Below are 21,348 nucleotides of genomic sequence, written 5' to 3'. Positions count from 1 at the left end.
TCTCCGTAACATTTTGCAATGTATTCATGCCTCACTTTAAACATTAAAAGTCTTGGCTAGTGGTAATGTTATGATGCCAAGAATTGATCCAGACTGAAGAGGAGTCTCTACCTAAAAAGGAGGAATTCAAGTATATTGATGTCATGGAGGTGGGTGATGGTAGAATGGGCCATGAGATGGATAGATGGATTTGGACTGCTGCACTGTGGGTACTGATCCAATCTGCTATGATCAAGAAAAAATCTCAATTTACGGTTCCACCTTTTGACCCTCACCAGCGTCCATAAGATATGAATTATGACCCAAACAAAATCTAGACAATTAACCATATAATTGGATTGCAATTTTACGAATTAGGATAAGATGTTATAATAACTTACCACTTAGGAAGATCAACACCTCGTAAACTACTGAATGAACAACCAAGGCCAAAAAAACATCTCTAAAATCAAATGGTTTTGGTGAACAACTTATGTTCAAACATGTTATCATTTTTGTTATACGACCACAAAAACATAAACCAACACATCTCCACTATTAAAATATGTGTTGTTGTCGTTTTATTAATTTTACTCCCATTATGCTTATACACTGCAGTAACGGAGTCTAAGAACTGCTTTCATGCTGTCGCATTGTTTGGCAACACACCGTTTTGCAGGATCATCTGGGTTTTTCTCAATTTTCTCGTCTCTGTCCCTCCTGGCAGTGTTGCTCTTGGTATTAACACAGACCTTCGCTGGCAGTCGGCTCCAGAGTTGGGGCTTGTGTGAGCTCAACCCTGACTGTCCCCCACACACCCCCGGGGCTTTGTGAAAAATGAGACCACGGAGAATGAGATAATAACACAGTGGAAAGGCAGAGTGTGAATCCTTGGCAAGTTGCGCACATACCGACGTGTGCCGGCACGTGAAGCTTGTGTGGAAGATAATTGTGTCCTCCCATGTGTAAAAACTATCAATCAGGTTCACTTAATGTTGTGTCATTATGGGTAAATTAAAATTCCACACTGATTGATAGGGTATTGACTGTCATTTTGTGCTCATGCATAATGAATCATCCTTTTTTATCTTAGTTTATTCTCAATTTAGTTTAGATATTAGTTTTTTGTCAACACACTCACAGATAAGCCACCGGATTGGCTCAGTCTTTACAATTTCAACAGCATGGTTGTTGGTAGTAGCAATATGAACCTGATTGCAATGTTTACATCTGAATTAGCAAAGGACTGAGAATAAGTGATTCCCCTTGGATCACACTCAGTCTCTGCGTTGTCTGCATTAGTTGCTGAATGTCTTCTCCAATCAGTTTGATAATTGTTGCGAATCATAAATAGCATGTTTAGAGTGAGAAGGGTCTTCGAACGCTTTTGCCTTCGAATAAAGAAACTTAAAGACAAAGATTAATCTTTCTCTTATTATTGAAACAGATTCTCATTCCTTGATAATGAAATTTCCATAACACATGTTTAGAACATGACTCTGCATACATGAGTAAATAATGCAGACAGACCTCTGGGCAATTAGAATTTATTCACATCCTTAAAGGACATAAGCATGAGATGCATTTCTTTAACCTTGCAATTATACTAAAGATGTAGCAGAATAGCTAACAATCTTTTTCGATGCAAATTTCTCCAAAAATTAAATTTTTTTCTAGAACAATGCCGTTTAATCAAATTTGTTTTTCCATTTAAATTGAACCTCTGGTTGTGTAGGGTCATGGAATATACTTTTTTTTTTCTGGAGGACAAACTCTGGAGTAAAATAAAAGATCAAACAGAGGGAGAGTTCCTGTCTCAAGGGGTTCAGCCTCGAGCCAGAATGTGTTTGAGCCAGAAAATGACTGATGATCCGCAGGCAATGATGGATGCTAATGTGATTGCCAATCCTGACGGGGATAATGATCCTCAGAACTTAAACTTGTGCCAATCTATTTATAGTCATTGTTTTTCATTATCATCATTGACAGATTTCTGCATGTTTGACAATCAAACATATTATGCTGTTACCGTCTAAACTAATAATGGGACGTGTATTTAGTGGTCTACAACATACATAAACAGAGAGGAGGACTTATTCTTGTTAATTGTGCTCATCTGAATCAGATTCAGCGTTTTAACGTTTCCTCATTCAGTTACTACAATGCAACCAACTCTCTGGTAATGAATAACATATGTTTGATCATGATTACTTCCAGAAATTTCACTTTGGTGGTGGTTTTCCTCCATGAGCAGCCATGGCAAGGCCAACCCTTTCAACTAGATCCACTCTTGGACATTGTGAAAGCAAATGTGTCAGTTTTGGAGGCCCCAGCAGGATAACATAGTTGGTGCTTCACAATTAAGTACAAGCTATATGCAATTCACTACCGATTAGAGATTAAGCAAGATATTAGCTGCTGACCACAATTATGTTTATTTTACCAGGACTGGTGATGGGCAGGTAAGAAAATAAAAAGAAAATCTTTTTTTTTCTCTTGAAAAAAAGAACGTCATATTTAAGCAGTAATTAGGTAATGCTAAGAATTGAAAAGGACTAAGAGGTAGTCAAGTAAAGAATTTTATAAATTACAGGGGAAGCAAATAGTTACAAAAAGCTATTCAAATTAGTATTTACTTTCTATGTATCAAAACATGTCAGTGGTTCATTTAAGCTGTGAGAGAATGAGAAAAAGGAAATCTACAACAGATAACAGGACGGCATGGCAAAGCTGCTCAATTTTGCCCTTTCGCACCCCCAACTTCTGGTAGCCATGGAACATGGTGGATCTGAAAATGCTGAAAAGCCATCTGGAAATATCAGTGTTAGGGTGAGGCTCTATGCTCTTTGTGGAATAGACACAAAGAGTTCTGTTTTATTAAAGCTAACTAATGAAGCTAAATATGGTAACTACAACAGACCAGAAAAATACCAAACGCCAATTTCTTTTCAGTTTTCGAATATTAAATCCTTATTTTACAGCAATTGATTCATTCAAAATGACTCTTCATAATCTAAATAAATGATGATTTTAAATTGAATTTCAAATGTGATATTCAGCTGAGAATGCAAATCTCAATATTAGGCTTATACTAATATAAATTGAAATTATCAAAGCACAACCATCAACAGTTTATTTATTTTTTTTATGTTTTATAATTTTTAAAAAAAAGGTACCGACTCCTCAGCAAGGCTCAAATGCATACAGTTTAAGATTCCTATAATTATGTTTGAAAAGTCTTCTATCATTACAAAGTGCTTTTCATGGGAGATCAGTAAGAGCACCAAGTGTCTACTCCTTAGTGTGTAAATGTTTGCGGGTTTTTCTTTGCTTCTGCACATGCGTGTGTGTGCGTGTGCGTGTGCGTGTGTGTGTTAGGAGGTGGGCTCTTTGTAATAGTGGATGTCACTGGGCACACAGAGTGCGAGAGTGAAGCTGAGCGAAGCCGGCAGATAATCTCTACCTGCCGTTCAGTCTGTGCGCCGGCTTGTAAGTGCTTCCTTATTTCTCATTAAGACTCAGAGTGAGGGGAATTAGTGACACAGAATGAGAGCTGGGTCTGCTTTAATAATGTTACTGATCCAATTTAACATGACTGGATTATGTTAATATAATCACAATGCACCAAACTCAAATCGGCCTCATTGAATGTCTGCTCATAAATGAATTGTTCTTGCCCCAATAATTGATATGATTTCAGGTGCATGATTTTGCAATATGTAGCTTAATTTTTTTTTTTTTCCTCCACATTTTCTCCCCTAAATTAAGACCTACTAAGATTGGCTTTGGCCACCTAGAGCCTATTTTGTATTTGTGCATGAAAGGGGGATGTCATCCAGTGATTTCACTGTGCAGAATATAAACAGATAACACACATTGTGTCTGTTTGTGGAAACCTGAGAGGGAAGAATAAAAATGTGACATTATCCGTCGTCAATGACAGTGCTGTGTCAGCTAGATATACTTGCATTCAGAATTTTGATTTCTTTTCTTTGCCTGCCATTTTCCGTGATTATAAAGTCAAAGAGGAAGTAAGGAGTGAGAAGAGAAGAGGTGAGAGGGGGTAACAAGATAGCAAAAGTAATAATAGGTGTCATGTTGTTCTGAGGTAATGGCTTCAATGTGTTCCCCCCCACCCAAAAAAAAAGATCCCAATGTGTTTGAGCAGGGAAGTAGGTTTGCAGTTCTTGTTGCAAAAAAGAAGCTAATAGTTCAAAACCATATTTATGACGCTCCAAAAAACATGGCTTTTTTCGTAATAAAAGCCAACATTTTGGTTTTCTATGGTAGCAAATAATACAAGCTGTCCATTATTCAACGGAATCATAAAATTACAGAAAAATATAGAAATATGTAAGAAAAAGAATTTCTTTCTTATATGGCAAATGTTAAACTCGTAAATCAGCTGAGAGAGAAAACCAACAGCAGCATCTTCCTAGGTTTCACTTTGTAGCAGTGCATTTGACCTGAACGAATGTCAGCTGCATGTCAAAACACAAATAAAACAATAAAACTACTTGGTTCAAATTTCCCACATGCCCCAAAGTCTCAGTGCGCACCAAGCTATGTTTGAGGACACATTCACACTTCTATTTACCAACCTGGATTCACCATGTCAGGCCACAATAGACTAATTAACACAAGTTTCTACTTTGGTGTCGGTCAAGAAAGAGTGTGTGTGTGTGAGTGTGTTGTACCGGGGGCGTAGGGAAGCAGCTTTCTGTGTACTGAGAGCTCTGCCGGGTAAACACAGAGAATCCTCTGCAGATCTAATCTTTGCTTCTATTGACTGTGGTGCAGTGACTTTCACTGCAATGTAAAAGGTAATTTAAGGAAGAAAAAAAATGGAAGACATTCAGAGTTTAATGCCTAAGGCCCCACTGTTTCCATTTTTGCAGTGCTCTTAGCTTTACATTTGCTTTTTCTTGCTTAACTATCACGTAATTTGTTCAGATAGTAAAAGTGTGACAAATGTTGGATGTGAATTCAGTCATGGCTACTTTTGGAGCCCAGCTTCTAGGTGCATTCTGTAGCATAAGACCAGTGAGGTTCATTGCTGGTGAGGCACTGACTCACGACTTATACACTATGCATGTTAATGGACGTACGAAAATTTTGCGCAGGCATACAACGCTGAGGGGCAAAAAACTAATTTTTTACATGTCATCCATAGCCGCGTTAACTCGGCGAAACTTAGAAATGTAGGTATTAATTTTGTGCTATGATCCACAGCAAAAGGAAAGAGGTATTCGCCACGCTACACGCAGACTAGTTGCCATAGCAACTGACAACAATCCCATTTCATGTTTTAGGATTTAACACCAAAAAACATTCAAGAATTTTGCGCACAGAACAGAACATTTAGTATGTTGTTGTAGTACGTTTTACGCTTAATGTTTTATTAATAAATCATTGCTGTGGTAGATTAGCTATCGCTTCTACTTTACTGAATTATTTAGACATACAAACTGTAGCCCACAAAAGGCACATTTCATTAAAAGAACTTAACAAAAACATCTTATTGCCGTCTTACCTTTACTTATCAATGAAATCCATGCACCGCTAATTCTGCACAAAAATATCCGTTCATCCAAAACCAAGTCGATCCCCGGCATGTCTTTTCTACTCGGTTTGAGAATCATCAAACTGTCTTGAAGTAAAACTTTCAGCTCCGGTGTTGGTCTTCATTTAGTTATCATCTCCTGCTTCAATTGAAAATCCACTTTAGAAAACTGTTTAAGTGTAGAAAAGTAGTCTTTCATGTTGACGTCGGAAGAGAAGAAAACAAATATATCGCTGTACTTTACTTATTTACTGTGTGGCTAGCTCCATGGCGTCTTACTCTGCGGTTGTGGAGTCACAATATCTGGGATCATGAGCGCCGCCTGCTTCACCTCGAGTCTGTTCTCTGCCGTTTCTGATCGCTCCTCCGCACACAAAACACTATACACACACAGTTGGCGACAAAAAACACTGTACATTATATACATAAGCTAAATTATGGAAAATCAGTCCATATATTAAATGTTTCTTAGACATTTTATTGCTGGAGTACAGACGGGACAAACTTGCTCTCATAGAGTGGCAGCCAGTGCAGTTAGCGAGAGGTTGCGYAATCCCAGGTGAGGCTCAGCTCGCTGCTGCCTCTCCGGCTTCGCTTTTGAGCATTTGAATGGGAAAATGAGAAAATCCAGCGATTTTTTAAAGAAAAAACTAATCAGAATCAGAGTTAAGCCAAGTAAAAAATAGATACTTTATAGTACAAACCACAGGGTGAAAATAGCAATATAAATGATTTTATTACTATTTTTCCACGATGACAGGTAAGGCTCTCCGCACATCACTGCATAAGACAATATGCAGTGACATACAAACCTACAGCAAAGACATTAGACATGTTTGTGCTGATCGTTGACAGTGACAGCTCTATTGGGATGCGATGATGCCCCGTTTAAGCGAGTACAACTGAGCAAGCCATGTCCACAGTCTGTCTCTACTTAGATTCTCACCAAATATCCCCCTTTCTCCCTCTCGTTTTTCGGCCTGCACTGTATACGGCAGTGCCAGAGCGGCAGATGGGTTGTCCACCCAGCAACCTCTAACATTCAACCTTCTGAGAGGCAAGGCTGTGGAATCTGTCCAGTGGTCTTCATCGCTCTCAAATGTTCTGCCAAAATGGATGAAGGATGAGCCAGCCTACTTGGGCCTGAGGCCCTCTCAAAGGAGACCACAAGACTTAAGCTACTATAATCATTTCAGAAACCTTTTTGCCAGAGCATTTAATATAAACTCTGACTTTAAAATAATATCCACAGGATATTCAAAAAGGCCCGTTCATTAGGCACACCGATTCAATTGCTTACTTTACAGTGAATGAGCCGAATACAGGGCAGCGACTCAATAGTTATATAGAAATTGGTATTTATCAACTCTACAGCTACATATACACACCGGATCTTACAGCTCAATTCCAAAATTTTTGCTGAAATTTGTTTATTTTTTTGCATAGTTGGTCATGCTATTAATAAAATGGGACCGCAGTCAGACTCCTGTGTGAACGGTTTTCGGTCACAAAGCAACATCCAAGTGCAGAAGAAGAACATGGATGCCATACAGGAGCGCACCGTTTACTCAAGTAATAATGGATGCCGCCATCTACCGATCGATTTTAAAGTTGTTGGGAGGTGATTGCATCGTCATAAAATGATGAAGGAAACTGAGGGGGAAAAAAAGAAAGTGAAGGGTCTTCGCTGCTTACTGCAGCTATTGTCTACGTCTGGTTTTACTATGCCTGGCTTCTTCTGCAGAACATTTGTGATGCAGTCTGATAAAATGTGACATGACTGTTCAGGCTGCAGATGCTTTGAAAACTATCCGATATCCAATTTAGTAGTACATATGGAAGTGGCACCAATCAGATTCTGTGTGTTATGTTTTTGGTTTTAAAAAAAAAAAAGAGAAAATATCTAGTGAGCAGCGGTTTTATGGGTGGGAATGTGTTTAAAGAGGCAAGAGGAGAATGAGTAGAACCAGTCTACTCATTCTCAAATAACAGCTTGTAACAGCTACAGCTAAAGCATGAGTAAAACTGCACTCTGCAGTCTCGTCAAAACCAGACAATAACAGAAAATATTGCCTCATTACTATTTGGCTGAACGTCTCCAGTCCGAATAACATTTTAATGCCCTTGATGTGAATTCTGGTTGGATCAGTTGATGTTTGGTTCACTTCTGACCTACACCTCGATATTTATGTAGAGAAGGTGACCATACTTCTTTTGAGCTTGGTATAAAGCCTCTTGTTGAAGCTGTACAGTTCCAAGTAATTTAGGATCCATATAACCATATCACATCTCTGAGATTAGTACAGGCAGTGCAGAATTTGGGCACCACCCCATTGGCGGTAGGAACACCAATTGGGGTAATTGGTGTTCCTGATTCAATCCTGATGGTGTGGTGATGGAAGGTACAGTGTTAACCCAGACATAAAATGTGCTCTTCAAATAGAAAGAGAGCCTTTAAATCAGGAAATCAAGGGGATGGGAAAATATCTACAGGAAGAAGATGAGGGATCAATTGAAGATATGCAATTCTAATATTGAAATAATTTCATTTCTCCTAAAAAATAATCAGCCTAATTTTAACTTAGGAACAAGCACTTTTTTTTTTTTTTTTTTTGCAGCAAGCCGAAAGTAACAATCTCAAACCAGCTAGTCCATAAAAACAACACACAAACAATATGCTATAAAAGATGCAGGACCCTCTGATTGTTCCCCAGCCAGGTTTTGTTGTGGCTGCACACTCAATCAGCTCAGCCTATTGTGTCAGCCGTTTGACTGCTTTTGTTCACGTAATGACCAAACCCTGAAGACAAAATGGAAAGTTATATTTTTGAAGAGCAGGCTAATTAATGCTGCTTATTAGAGAGAGCTTGAATAACAATAAGGAAGTGGGAAGAGGCTGACGGTCTTTTTTTTTTTTTTTTAAGAAGAATGCATGCTGTGGCGTATCACAAGAAGAGGCTTAGTGAGAGCATAAAAGGGGTGTCAAAACAGAAAGTGGGCAAGGAGGAATAAACTGGAAAAGCACTGGAGGTGATTAGAGAGCATTAATTCCTTCCTGAACAACAGTGACTCTAAAATAAGGGCCAACCTTTAGGCATGGTGTTAAAAAGTGCAGACAACTGGTACAATTAGGCTTTTTGTTTCCCAGACACACAAATGTACATGCCTGAGGATAGGTGTGTTTTTCTTTTACAGTATCTCCTATGACATAATGTGCATTACTGAAGTGTATGCACAGAAACTTTTCAGATTTCTATGAGTAAAAAAAAAAAAAAAGGCAAAAAGAAAAGTTTTAGTTTTCTATCATACAATTCCACAATAATATGTTAAAGTTTGTGGTTGTAATGTGACAAAATGTGACAAAGCTAAATGGGAAAGGGGTATTTTTTTTTCCCAAGGCATTCGATCCTCTCAGATTTAAAAACGGACTGAACAGACCAAGCTAGTCAGTAATCAGAATCAAGACATTAATTGACAGCTAGGCCAGTAATAACAATAAGACACATGGAACATCTGTTAATAAGGCTTCCTCTTCCAATATTGACAAGGAGCAATGCCAGTACTGGTCTTTTTCAGTTCGATAAAAAGGAGAAATAACACCCTTCCTGACACAGAAACTGTTTTATAAATTGCCTTTCCACTCGTCTCCCAATTAAACATAAATAAGTTTAACCAAAACTTCAAACAGCTTTGAAAAAGTAGTAAAATAGCAGCAAATGCCAAAAATAATGGTCGTGTATGTGGTTGCAGGCCAGGGTCTAAGCTAACTCTCACCATCATAATTAATAAATAAGCAAATAAATTACTGCAGCTCTTTGAAAAGCTGATCAAACAGAAAGCATAGGATCTAAAGCAGAGTGCCCAACACCCAACCAACCAAACAAACACACTTTGTCCTGTGAAGTGAGCATCTAATGCTTGGCTTCTGCACAGTTCGTACAACAGCAAATAAACCAGGGAAAAAGAGCAAATGACACCTTACCGTGCCACCGCCATATGCTGTTAGTTACTGATGAATGCAACACTCTCCAGCTAAACTTATAGAGCTCTGGTAGTTTGACGCCGCTGCTGCTAAAATTAAAGATAAGCCATCTGTTCGCTAAAACAGCCCCCTGTCACCTGAACGCAGTGGGTCAACCAAACCTTCGTTTACTCAAACTAATGTGTAATACACCGTCACAGCATCTGTATGGGCTTGGCATGGAACTTCACTTGTGCAAAAAATAAATAAATAAAAAATACTTAAGTAAATTAATCTTGTAGTCAGATCTGAAAGTGAACAGTTTTGTACATTTCAGCCTTTAACTTGTGAAGTGAGGGAAAAAACAAACACCATGATAAAAAAAAAGAAAAATGGTTCACCATTTTATAGCAAAAACAATGGTAAAATACCTCTTGCATATGCGCAGAAGCTTACTGTAATCACATTTCTGGAGTAACTTCACCTTCTAGACGGGACATTTCTACCACCACGGTCAACAAGGGGGTTCACAACATAATTGAACGATCCAAACAAACCACCCTCGTTACAATTCTTTCCTAAGGGAGGTGCTAAAGTAATGTTATTTTATTTTTCTGGAAACACTTCATGTTACCCTGCTTATGAATCCCGCTGGACAAATAAACTTTGGCTTCTGTGAAATCAAGGACCACATGACTGATCTTTGAAAAGGCATTATGTTTCACAATAAGAGCTGCCATTCAAAAATATGTCGCTGTAGCCCTTTCTACACTGAAATGTGTCTTGGTGCTCTGTGCACTTTTATTATTTTGAATTTTCATATTTTATAAAAAGGGAAGCATGCCAACGCTTCTTTACAAAGGTTTATTATCATACTGTTGGACAGTAACAAAAAGCAGATTCTTCTCCGTTGTTCACACCCCGTTCCGTTTGCTGATTGGCCAGGATGAAATGGGACAAATCCCAAACGAAGCACTGAAGGGATGGTAAAGGCCTTGTAAGTGTGACTCTCTCAAAAAATAGGATTTGGTCAGATGAGACCAAGATAAGAAACTTATTTTTATTTAACGGCAACTTAAATCTCTCCCAGAAAACCATAAATAGGTCACCGTTGGGTTCAAATCCACCTTCTTCAGCAAGTCCTAACACCTAGACTTAAGCCTAAACAGAAAACCCCAAAAAAACAACAAGTAATGGATGACTTGTGGCACTGTTTTTTTTTCTTCTAAAGATGACTGTAAAAGTGAAGATTTGAAGATGTGTAACTCAAGTCTCATTACCTAGAAATATATGCAAGTCACACTAAAGAGCCATCATTCAAAGGCCTTTTTAACTACCCTCCGAGCCGAGTGTGGGGAATGAGGGAAGACATTAAAAACCGACCACAGAACTCTTTATGGTTAAACTTTAATAATTTTAGGATATGGCTGCAAGAAATCTTATGCCAACCGCAAACATGAGGTCATTGCTACATTATCTTTGAATTATGGATTCCTTCAGTGAATAGCAGAACAGCCGAGACACGCAAACTGGAATGATTAAAAATTTAACGCCATGATCTTATTTATTCTCTTATATTTTGAACATAGTTTTGCATGAGAAAGCCCAAATGGAGACTTAAAACGTGCTGCTGCATTATCCATGGAGAATATTGTTCTTAACCTCTGAGGGGAAGGCAAGAGCGTTTCAGAGGAATCCACTATGCAGGATTACAAAGCCCTCAGCGTTTTGGACTCCATCCAGGCTGGTCTTTTATCAAGCACAGATCTACTTTTAGACTTCGACGGCACAATGGTATCTGCTTAACTAAGCAGCCCAGCGATCACTCTCCTCTCCTCTCCTCTCCTCTCTGCCAGTGTCATATCACTGATCAAGTGTGGCTCAATTCCTGTTTGAAGCCAGACTGCCAGACATAATGCAATCATAACAGGTGCACAGCTCGTCTAAGAGAAACGAGCTCCTATTTCACTGCTGACAATGCTGAAATGAACTCTTTGTGTTCCTATTCTCTCGTTCGTTCTCAAAAACCCTCGAGCCTCCGTCGGCATAATAAGGCAATTGTAATTCCTCGCCTATAGCTTTCTAACTAAGATGGGGGGAAAAAATACATATATAGACTGGACGTCTTTCCTGGAAGTCAAAAAGATAAGATTTGCAATAATTATTAGAGGTAGAGCATACTTTTTTTTTCTTTTTTGGCAGGCATGTGTCCAAGAATTATTACCCTGACTTCCGTCACAGCAGACACTGTAGCTTCATAAGTTAAAGTTAATCATTTTGTATTTCTGTCCATTTAGATGTTTGATGACTGAAGGGAAAGAAAAAAAAGCCCAAAATTTAGCATCTCCGAAAATTAGAGTACTGCATAAGCATAACACACACAAAGGAAAAAATTAAAAAAAGAATTTTAATACTGAAATTTCAGCATACTGACAAGTATTTTAAATGGACTTCCCTTCACAATACTCTCAAGGCTACTTTTGAACCTGTTTCTACCACACTTTTTCCACACTTAAGCTTTCCAATTATATACTTGGATACAACACTCTGAACAGCCAGCTTCTTCAGCAATGAACTTTTGTGGCTCATCCCTCCTGTATGTCGACAGGCACCCCACTGAATGGAAAAGGCCATGGTTTCAAACTACAGTCCTTGAGCACATAATACTGCTGCATTCCAATGTGTATACAGTCTTACGCATCTGAACCAAATGACTTAATTCCCTCCCGAGCATGCCACAGCTATTTGAGTCTAGTATATCAACTATTTCAATAAGCTGGTCTTCAAGAAATGGAAATTGGGGTTCCAGTAAAGTGGTGTTTCTTTGCCCTGTGATGCACTGGTGACCAGCGTGTATCCCAACTCGTATCCAATAACTGCTGCAGATAGGTGCCAGTCTCACGGTGACCCCCCAGTCAGAAGCAGGTATAGACAATGGATGGGCGGTCCTCCTCCATCTGAGATGATTTTATTTTATTTTTTAAATATAGTGAAGATTTCACATATTAAAAAGTGTGTTTTAAAGCTTTAGTGATTGCTGTTGAATAATCAGATCATATTTGACCAGTTCGCAAATTTGGACGTCTAAGGGGCAAACACACAAAAAACATGTTCTTTTTTTTTTTTTTTTTTTTTTGTAGAGTAAAATGTTGCGCATCCCAATTCAGGTCTTACTCTCCCATTTTTTTAAATTATTATTATTTTTATTGGAGGCAAAACATGCTCAAGTTTTGCCCATATATGCTTACAAAAATGTAAAACAAAACAAAAAAAACATGATTCTTTTAGTTTCGTACTACTCTCACATGGAAGGACGCCCTGGGCTGCGAGTCACACATATTGCAGAAACATCATTTATTTTTTTTTATTTTTTATTTTCTGAGAAATTAAATTTTGGGGTTTTATTAGTTGTAACATAAAATGATGGAAATTAACATAACACCTGAAATACATCCCCATGTTTGTATAGTTACTCTGAATTAAATTACAGAATTCAAAGTTTCCCATGATCGTCCGATTTACTGAGAAACACCTGTGAGCGGCACAGCTGAGTCTAGCTTTAAATTAAGTAAAGTGTTGATTAACAGCCAGCGACTGCCAGGAAACTGGGCTAACATTTGAGTCCAGGGAGGAAAAAGGCGATAAACATCTTTCCAGCATCCATTATCCGGACATTATTTAAAGCTCTCACTCTAACTGCTGCGCTTTAATGCAATGCGAATTGCTGACCTTGAAAAGCAGGTAAATGCATCAACTAGATGTGATATTTCAAAAAAAAAAAAAACTCCCAACAGCTTTTAGTCTCGACAAAGAGCCCTTCTCTCATCCGACACACTGTAGTGGACGTGAACTTGCGCTGCCCCCCCACAGATGCCCGGTGTGATGTTTGACAGATTCCTCCCTCTCCAGCTAGGCTCACAGTAAATGTCCATCTGGCAGCTTCCCATGGGTACTTATTATTCTGAGCTAGCCAGGGGTGTTCTTTTTTTTTTTTCCTACTTTTTTTTTTTTTTTTTTTTTAAATCAGCCTGCCAGCGCCTGCCTCAAAAGAGTGGGGCCAGATCCAGAACTGCTCGCAGATGCTTCACCGACTGGCCAAACTGTTCTGGTTATAGTGGCATGGCACTGAGTTTTCAATTACACAATAAGATATCTGGATGCTCTCAGAGAGAGAAAAAAGACAAGCATTTGAGATGCAACACATTTTTAGAATTCGGTTTTTTTTCTCTCCTCTCCACGTAAAATCCACCAGCTTCACCCTGGTAATTAGGCGATTGATTTTTCCCATGAGCAGATGCTAAGAACCGCCGGTGCTCTGCATGTCCTGTTCCGACACCCTGCTACCGTGGATTCAGTCATGCCGTTATAACCTCTATCCCTCTCCTGCCACCCGCTGAGCATTTCTGAAAACACTCTGAGAAAACAAAGGATGTTGCACTCCCTTTTCGGTTTCACATATTCCGTCTAACCCGGATGGACCGCTGTTAGCCTTCTAAGGTTACTGCAGCTGTAATTTCTGCTTTGAGTGTGATGTAATCTCTCCACAACAAAGCACAGATGTCTACTACTGTGAAGAATAATAATAATAAGAAGAAGAAGCAGCAGCGATTAGGGTCTGTTTGAGTCAAGCGAGCAATAAAATGCATCAAAGTATGGACTCCAGCAAGCGCAGGGGATCGTGACCAAAATAAGTAAAATGACAGAGTTTTTGAGTTATTTTGTGGGTCCGGCCGCATCAATAACAGCTACAGACAAAACATCATCCTCTGCTAAACTGCTGTTTAGTTTTGAGTCACTTAGAATTCTTGTAGTGCATTATAGTGGAAAAAGAAGGAAATTAATTGTGCTGCATTCCTCAGTGTACCTCCCCCTTTACATGATGCCCCTAAACAAAAACCAGTTCAACAAATGATCCCCATATCAGTATTCTTTCAACAGATGTCCCCAATAAAAGTCACTAGAGTTTGTGCTTGTAAAGTGACAAAATGTGTATTATGTGTATTTTACACGCGTGCATTAAAACTCAGATGAACAATGTTTCGTTTATATCCACTTTTCTGTATCTGGGCCCAGGGATTAGTTCAATCCTCTTTTTCCTCGTTGCTTGAGTCACGATCCCCTCCGTTCACCTGATTCTCCACGTCAATGCGTGTTCTTCCTCACTTGAGTCAAAGAGGCGCTAATCATTTCTTTTTAATAATAGCAGGCATATGTGCTCTTTGTTAGGGAAGGATTACCTCATACTCGCAGCAGAAATTACAGCAGCAGGAGGCAGACAGCGGTCCAGCTGGGTGAGGCGGGGAACGTGAACAGCTTTTACAGGCTGGGAGAAAAAATAAAATAAAATCTGTCATGATTGTTTAAGAAGATTGAAAAAAAAAAAAAAAAAGTTTCATATTAGAAAAAAAAATGAAATTAGGAGTGGCCTGTAATATTTGCACAAAGGCAATGCCACATTAAGCCAGGAAGAATCAGAAGGCCACTCCACAGAGCTGCGGTCTGCTGCAGCTGCCAGAGTTTAGGTTTGGTAAACATAAATTAAAGGTGGTGTGTTTTTTTGTTTTTCCCCTTGCATCATTCACCCCCCCCCGTGTGTTCTGCCCTTTACAAAACAACCTCCGTCCATCTGCAGATCCGTCTCCCTGCTGATCATCTGATCTGAGTGCAGCAGCGTTTGCTCCAATACAGGCTTTGCTGTCATCTGTCTCAGATAAAGCCAAGGGTGACCGTCATCCTCCTGTGGCCTCGCTCTTGTGCTTTTGTGAGCTCATGTGCTTCTTAGCCTCTTAGTTGTAATCCAGACGATTTTTTTATTTTTTTTTTTTACAGAATTGGGTTTTTTTTTCTTCCAAACTAAAACTCCTTTTATATGTTTTATCCTCCGCAGGCTTTTGTTTTCTTTTTTTTTATTCCAATACTGGGAAAACTTAAAAAAAAAAACTGATCAAATTCATTTCAACAATTTTTGTTCAAGTTTCCAGTTCTGTAAAAATGAAGGTTGTTCTTCTCAATAAAAGCAACACGGTTTACAACACACCAAGACATTTGTTTTTCTTTTAAGGTCTAAAGAAAGAGGCTGCATTTTATTTTCTGGTTACTGTAAATGGGAGAGGAGAAAGGAGCTGGGAAAAAAAATATGAACCACTAAGGTAAACCATTTGGGCTGCACCGTAGAATCACTGGCTTTCTAAAATCTTCCATCTCAATTTCAGGCAATATACTCAACGATGGCCACATAATAAAATTTATTGTGCTGTAGCCTCATTGTTGACTGAGAAGGTCCTTCTGAGTGCACTTCGTATGATGAGTGGGACAGTGGTCTGTCAATCTTGAGCCTGCGATTGACTGACAACGTTTTCAGGATGAACCTGTTACAGTCCACAATGAATCTTAATCAAGAAACCCGACAGCATTAATTTGATTTAAAAAAATTTAAAATACAAATCTTCTGATCTGTGCCATTTTTGAATCAAGTCGCTGTTCAAACCTTTTTGAGATATAACCTCAGACAACTTCCATTCATGGCTGGAAATACCAAGCTCCGATCTGTATGACCCAGCATTTCTAACTGTTCGCTCTCCAATGCTCCACCGTCCAGTCCATATTGAGAACCGTCTCACACACAAACACTGGACACTGGAAACATCATTAATGAAACAATCAACATTTTGAAATTCATCGACACAATGCAATGTTTCAATATTTGACTGCGTTTCTATACTTTTGTGCTTTTGTGATTTTTATGACGTAAAGCACCTCGAACTGCCTCGTCCCTGAAATGTGCTTTACAAATCATTTTTACGAATCTGGCAGTAACAAGGTCTTGTTTTGGTTGGCGAAACTACAATTATTCCAAAAATGTTGTTAATCATAGTTATAATAAAATGCTAAAAAAAAAAAAATCCAATAGCTTGTTTCCCTTCATAAATTAAATCGCCATGTCAAAAACTGTATTTATTCTGATTGTCTTTTCATGACATCGACACTGCTTATTTGAAACGCCACTTTAAATAGAAGAAATCTCTAAGGGGTTAATTACTTTTATAGCACTATATAATGTCACACAGAAGATTTGAATATGAAGTATGAAGAGTAAGTAGAGAGATGACAAAGTCCAGCGTGATTAAAATTCTCATACTAATTATGTTCTTCTCCCTTATCAACATATTTGCCCCATTATTTGTGAAGTTTTGTATTTCAGTCTTCAGAGAGTCCAATCAACTCGTCCAATCTGTTTTCAACAGGCAGAGTGCAAACGCCTTCCAACGTACTACATCCAAACGGTCTCTTGCGATTGCGATATTTTACTGCAATTCCAAATCCAATTAAATATATTATATAGCTCTCATACGAACACCGTCGAATGTTCTATAGGTTTGATGATGTGTGCATAGTGAATGGTACGATTGGGTTTAAACGTCCGCCCACTCTCCACAGTGTGAAAACAAACACCATGTCCGTTTAAGACAACATTGCTGACGTGTTCTTTGAACCATCTGGGCCATTTGATTCTCATTTGAATACAATTCAAATTGAAGGTACACAGCTCAAAATGTGTATTCTCACGTGTGTGTGTGTGTGGGGGGGGGACTAGGATAGCTGAAGATTGCAGAAAACTGAATATCTTAACCAGGCAAACAGCAGCATCTCTGAGTCGCCTCAGCTCCAACCCCTGTGTAATTCTCTACCATATTTATGCATTCGCATCACTCCCAAAATAACAAGACAACTCACTCTGGAGGACTGTGCTATGAAAAATAAAATGACTTACCTAGTGTGGAACAGTTGGTAACATCTGTGAGCGTGGTGTTGGTGGAACAAAGGAGGGGTGGGCAGTGGGGATAAGAAGGAGAGAAAGAGAAAGAAAAAAGAAATGTCAGCAAATTACAACGTACAGAAAGCCAAACTTTAATGCAAGAGGAGGTTGTCACAAGTTCTGTTGAAAAATGACGGTCTGCTAGCATTATACAGACTCGGGGGTTAGGTGCAGTCCCTGTCAGAAGCGGGGGTGACAAGGAGGAGGAGGACATGAAACATCTTAGATAGTTTCCCTTGAGGATCCTACGTGTGTCCAACTTGCATTAATATTTGTCACCGTTTCAACATTTTAAGGGTGGAGGCAAAAAGGGCGCAAGCAGGAACCTCATCTGTTACCACCAAGTCTTTTTTTTCTTCTTTTTTTCTTCGCAGTGTTATATAACCGCACTGAGCAAACAAATGTGCTCAAACAAATGCACACAAAAGTGCTCCTTCTCCCGTAAGTCTCCAAGATAATTTATTATCTCACCCTGTGTGCTTGGATTTCCTGCATCTCCCAAAGCTTGTTAGTCTAACTGCGGACATTCAATTCACAGAACCAAAGGCGTAATAAACTCCTGGACTATGTGCCCCGCAAAAACTCCACAGTGCCACAACAAGAGAATAACTGGCTGGCCAAGAATAGTCCCTTTGGCAATGTGTTAATTAAGTCACAGCAACATGGTAATCACTTCTAGGAATTACAGGAAATTTTATGAGGACTAGTAGCATTCCAGTTGTTTCAAATGTTTTAATTATTGCTCTGACTGCACATCTGAGCAAGTTGAGGAGCTTATTTCTTGTATATTGGGAGATTAATGTACATCTGCCTCACTTTAGCGGCATTTCCTGTTTTAAAGAATGGGGATATTTGTACCTAAGGTCAAGGATAAAATAAAACTGGGATTACCGATATAAATCAAAGAGTTGCATTTATTTTATGAAACATAGCAAATCATACTTTTAGTTTACTATAAACATGTCATTGTTCATTCAGTTGCATTTTCAATACGTCCAAAATGTGAGGGTTTTTTTTGTTGTTGCTAATGATTGATTTTGTTGGGCTCTGACCAGCCGAGAGAAATTTGACCACAATAACAAAATTCTCTTTAGCAAAGACTGGAAATCCATCACAAAATTTCTGATTGTTGAATTCTAAATTTATTCTATTGACCTTTTACAGCACTGGCCTCTTTTCGGTTCATTTTCTCCCAAAAGCACAACACTGCTTTCTTGTAAATGCACAATAAAGCAAACCAAAATGAAATGGGATAAATTAAGTAGAACAAGATGTACAGTGAGGGAAATGGCTAACTGGTGAGCTAATATACTACCATCGGTGTTGCTTACTGTGCACTCTGGTTGTGTTCCTAAGCAGAATTTGGAGGTAATGTGATTTATTACCAGTGATGTCTATCTCGCTGCATTCATTTACATTTTTGGTGCGCACGGTACAAATCCCCAGGTGGATCAGGGACAAGAAAATGTGATTACAATATCCGTTTTGCATGTAGGAACAAATCTATTTTCAGACAGAAAGGAGGTGGGGGGAGAGATCGGGGTTGGGTCTCACGGATACTCATTACCATTCTGTCTGACACACATTCACACTGTTGTGCGGCTGTTGTTGCTAAACAGAGAGCTCAGCTGAGGACCTTGAAGCTTCATGCAGGGAAAATTGGGCCCAGGGGAGGAGGGTAGCAGGGACTGATGTCAAACTTCAAGAGCCACTAGAAGCACCTGGGGTTTCAATGACATTAGCATTTGGATTGTTTGGTAGAACAGCATCCAAAGGGAAAGGTCCAACTTTATAAAAATGGAAAGGAGATAATCAGGAGGAGGTACCATTTTTTTTAAAAGCAATACCTGGTGCCACAAACCTGACTCAGGTCAACAGCATTCATATGTAGAAGGCAGAATAACTACCATGCCCATAGCCCGCTTCACACTCCTATTGCTCTAATCACATTGTCTTGTTAATAGAGGGTTTTCCTTCTGCACTCAACTGAGGATTATTGATTTTCCCTGAGTCCTGCGGAGGAAATTTGGACGCCTGGCCTATCAAAACCAATGGAGGAAGCGGGGCCCTAAATGTATTAGACGACTGGGGATGGTGGAGAGAGACTCTAGTGGGAGAAACAAGTTCCTTCAATAAACCCTCTCTGTGAACCAGGAAATAGACAGAGGACTCAGACACCTTTTTTTTTTTTTTCCCCTCCCGCCGCCCGTTCTCCGTTTCCTGTTTTAAGCAGATAAGCTGCTTTCAGCGTCTTAGTTATGCTGGGAAGAACCCACAGCACAGCAGGAAACTTCAAAAACTCCAACCCACCCCAAAAAGAAAGAAAGAAAGCTGAGAAGTCTGTTCTTTGTGCCGTCTTGTCTGAACTGACAAGAAGGATTTGCGGGATGTTTGCAGTGGTCAGTGGTAGTGGTACTGGGGATTACAAAAAGCTTGTGCGATGCGAAAGAGTGGGCAAGTTACTGTTCATGCACAGATTTTTTTAATTCAACCATTAGTTGCTTAGTTCGACCATTAGTTCATGTTTCAGAAACACAGTGCAATTTGTCCTTTAAAACTTTGTTTGAATCCCTTTTAGCTAAGGATGTACAATATCAGGAAAACAATATCAGAGCCAACCCAAGGCATAATTGCCTTCAATTGAAAGATATTTTATTTGTTCTAAAGAGAAAATAAATGTTGCCATAACTCATATCAACCAAACATCTTCAGGGTTGTTGTGGATGGAGATACTGTGGGTAAGAAGAATCTCTGGTATCAGTCAGTTTTTTTTAAGACTGAAGACTCAAGATTGTTGCTGTGTGACAGTTTGATGACTCACGACATAACAGATCAACATCCTGGTCAGAGGTAAAGATATTCCCCATTTCCTGGGTGACACTATTAGGAACAAGCACTGCTAATCCACCTCATTTGCTTTTTCTGTACTTCTCCGTTTTGCTACATGGTTAAAATGTCTGACAAAGATTTTGGATTGTCTGTCAAGCTTCTTGCGTATTATGATCGATGAAATAAATCGTTTTAAATGTCCTCATCTGCTCTGAATCCCTGAGGCTTTATGAACACTTCATTTGGGGTGGTAGTTATGAGCTTTTGAGGCGTTAGTCAGCCACTTTTTTTTTAAACCAGTTATTACTATGGTGAGAAAATAAAAAAAAGAAGCAAAAAAGCAAGAGCAAAAATCCTCCCAGCTACATCACAGAACCATACATAATTGTCCAAAAAAATGATGCCTCATACCAAAAAATTACAAACTACGACAAATCGGAACTAACATAACAAAGCTATTCCAACCTACTGCCTGCCACATGACGTGCAACAGTATCAAACCAAGCCACTGCTTGGGGCCCCCTAACCATAAGGGGCCTCTCATAAATGCACATATTTTAATATAGTCCATAGATCTAAAATGTTTACATTTGTTTATCGAGACAGAGATGTTGTTAAATTTTATTTGAAGATTTCAATATAAATTGATTTAGATATTTTAAAATGGTAAAAAATAGAAATCTAACGTTTAAAAATTTCAAGTTCACGTTTTGAAAAGGCATAGAATAATCTTCAATAATTGATTGTTGTGTTACCTTAGATGCAATCTGATGTTACGAGTTAATTTTTTTGTGTGTTTGAGCTCGGTTTGTTCTCGACTACTCCCCAGCAAACAGTTATCCACAGCTGGTTTTAAGCTAAGCCAATTACACTCGACCTTCTCACCCAGATTCCTCGTGTCTGTTCTTCACAGCAAAAGGTGCCCCACATCAAGTTCTTCTGAAGCCCCAAAACAATCTTGGCCCAGCCCTGAACATGATGCTGTGATAGGTGTACAGTTCACTCACTGTTTAATATCAAGTCAGATTTAATGTTTTCTCCTGTAGATCGGACATGATCGCAACCCACTATATGCATTTGATGATGATTATTGAGACATTTCTTTTAATGATTTACTTTCCAAGGTTTATTTCTTCAAATTTAATGCACCAAGATTAAGACGTCTTTAAATAACTTGTGAAATCCCAGATAATCTAATGG

The 21,348-nt window shown here is 38.9% G+C and overlaps 1 protein-coding gene across 38 annotated transcripts in view; it reads right to left on the bottom strand.

Annotated features, from left to right (window-relative positions):
- Positions 1-21,348, bottom strand: part of LOC103480676 (protein tyrosine phosphatase receptor type D) — a 456,187-nt gene that overhangs the window by 315,874 nt on the left and 118,965 nt on the right. For all 38 annotated transcript variants that reach the window (XM_008435747.2, XM_008435754.2, XM_008435753.2 and 35 more), the window contains exon 4: positions 17,275-17,298. The gene's annotated coding sequence lies outside the window, so the exon portion shown is untranslated. The remainder of the gene's footprint in view (positions 1-17,274; positions 17,299-21,348) is intronic.

This window comes from Poecilia reticulata, linkage group LG18, assembly GCF_000633615.1.
Source record: "Poecilia reticulata strain Guanapo linkage group LG18, Guppy_female_1.0+MT, whole genome shotgun sequence".
NCBI classification, from domain to species: domain Eukaryota; kingdom Metazoa; phylum Chordata; class Actinopteri; order Cyprinodontiformes; family Poeciliidae; genus Poecilia; species Poecilia reticulata.
The sequence above is the reverse complement of the archived record's forward strand: the minus strand, read 5'-3'. Positions and strand labels throughout refer to the sequence as shown.